The sequence below is a fragment of the Procambarus clarkii genome, chromosome 41, assembly GCF_040958095.1.
Source record: "Procambarus clarkii isolate CNS0578487 chromosome 41, FALCON_Pclarkii_2.0, whole genome shotgun sequence".
NCBI lineage: Eukaryota > Metazoa > Arthropoda > Malacostraca > Decapoda > Cambaridae > Procambarus > Procambarus clarkii.
The window spans coordinates 39,776,628-39,779,379 of record NC_091190.1 but is presented as its reverse complement, the minus strand read 5'-3'; positions in this window follow the sequence as shown (position 1 = coordinate 39,779,379).

Sequence of the window (2,752 nt, the reverse complement as noted above, 5' to 3'; positions counted from 1 at the left end):
TAGGAATAGAGCTGTTTGTAAATAATTTTTTCAAATATTTTTGATAGAATGGGTAGATTTGATATTGGTCTATAATTGTTTATGTCCGCCGGATTGCCTCCTTTATGGACTGGCGTTACTCTTGCTTTTTTGAGGATATCAGGGAAGGTGTGACACTATAGATTTGTTGAACAGTAGTGCTATGGGTTGGGCAAGGGCATGGGAGGCTCTCTTGTACACATGGACAGAATTTCACTGGTGTTCCCTGCCTTGGTTTTTAGAGAGTGTATGATGGACACAACATCTGCCGGGCTGATTGGTGAAAGGAGAAGAGAGTTTGGATAGCTGCCTGAGAGATATGTGTTAATATGGGTCTGAGTCTGTGGGATTTTACTAGCAAGATTAGCACCAACCTATGAAAAGAAACTATTAAATTCATTTGCCATTTCTAAATCAGTTGACGGTATATCTCCATCCTTGTAGAGTTTTATTTGGTTATGTGAGTGTTGTTTAGTTCCTAATATACTAGAGATTGTTTTCCAAGTGCTTTTCATGTTGCCTTTTGCTTCATTGAATCTATTCACATAATAAGCAAGTTTTGCCTTTCTTATGACACTGGTAAGCATTGATGAGTACCTTTTAGTTACAGTACTTCCTTTAAAACTAGGCCAATCCTAAGTTTCTTTTCATATTCATGTTTCTTGTTGATTGAGTTGAGAATGCCACTTGTGAGCCATGGATTGTTTAATCTTTTGTCAGTTACTTGCTTGGTAAGAAGGGGACAATAAAGGTTGTAGAGGCTTAAAGTTTTGGAGAGGAAGAGGTTAGCTAATGAATTTATATCATGGGTATTATTGAATTCAGAATCCCAGTTAATTTTGTGAAGTGCATCTGTAAGATTGTCTAAAGCTGATTCACTGTGTAGCCTAAATGAAAGTTTCTTGCTTTTTGGTGGTGTTATGTCCATGTTCGCTATGAGAAAATAAACAAATAAATAAATATGTTTATTCAGGAAAGGTACATACATACAAGTGATGTTACATTAATGGATCGATATATAGATAGAGCTAGTACATACAATGCCTAAAGCCACTATTACGCAATGCGTTTCGAGCAGAAAGGTAGGATAGTGGTCAGTTGTTCTGTCGTAGATTATACCAGATACAAGGGGAGCTGTTATGTTTGTCCATATGTGGTGGCTGATGTTTGAGTGACTCGGGTAGGTTCGGTGATTGTGGGGATTAGCATACAGGAGTTCATGCTGTTAAGGAAATAGTCAACTTAAGAGCAATTTTGTTGACCCAGGTCAATATTAAAGTCTCCTCCCAGAATGATGTGGTTTTTGTTGAGATTGTTGTTTATAATAAGATTCCTTAGGTTGTCTGAGAAAGAAGCTATGTTAGTATTGGGAAATATTGTGTATTATTGTATATATTTTATAATATAATACAATTGACAGAGAGGATTATGCCAGTTTGGATAATATAATAGACACAGAGGATTATGCCAGTTGGGCTAATATAATCGCCAATCAGGCTAATATAACTTCGAATCAAGCTTTTTCACCCATAAGGTTATCAGGGTTATTGATTGATTGAACTGTCAACCCGCTGAAGCCATACCTGCCAAAACTGTGCTGAATTTCAAAATATACCTGAAAAGATCATTAAAGCAAATGGGGGATGCAGAGAACCTTCAACAAGCCGCCGGCTTCCTGTTCTCATCGAAGCCACTAAAGTTAATGGCCCTATGGTAAGTCGGGTAAAATATTTTTCCAGACAATTACAGCATAACTGATAAAGATAGGCAAGAGTAATATAAATTTCTGGTAAATTTAGTGTTATATATTTCAAGAGTAATATAAATTTAAATTACATATTCACTTGACTGACAGTTATAAAGACCAGTCAGCCTTCTATAAACTGTGGTGAAATATTTATAATCAAAAGTAGAACTCATAAATGGGCTTCAACAAAAAATAAAAAATTCACATCAGTTTGCATATGAATCTGATGAGAAAATTCCTTGATTAATGTATTTCCCAACCAATCAAATAGTCTCATCTTAACTATGTCTCAGACTGTCTTCACCATCTTTAATGGTAAATAATATTACAACAAAATTGTCCATAACTTTGCTACAGAGTATATTACATTTTAAATAAATTTCAACAGAACAAAAAGCACATCATTATTTACATAAACATGAAGAAAAACATTTAAAGCTTTGTTTTTATCTTTGCTAAACTAAAGAGATATTTCTATACTTACCCAGCAAACATTTTCATGTTTTTAAAACATCCTAAAAACGACATTTCATTGTTTTCAGCACGTTTATAATTACGTTTAGAAAAGGTTTTTTGAGAACTTTTATATACAACCTTAGAACGTAAATAATTAACATTTCTAAAAACTTTTTTATGATCTTTTAATTACCTACATTAAAACGTTTAGGGTAAATTAGGGTATAATAATTTTGTAATTCATATCTGAAATAGAAAGGGAGAGAAAGAAAGAAGACATATCTGAGATAGAAATGGACATCCTATATATGTATGTGTAAATTACAAATAAATAGGGTACAAAAAGAGAATTAAAATATTATATTTATTTAATTAAGAATGAGTAATACAACAAAATATATGTAATAGCTCGAAATATATAGACTATATAACAGAATATAAAAGTAAAAATTTAAAAATCTATAAAAATCTATATATGCAATATGTGAACACAATAGATTTTGTGATCAAGCAGCCTGTGATTCATGTCAT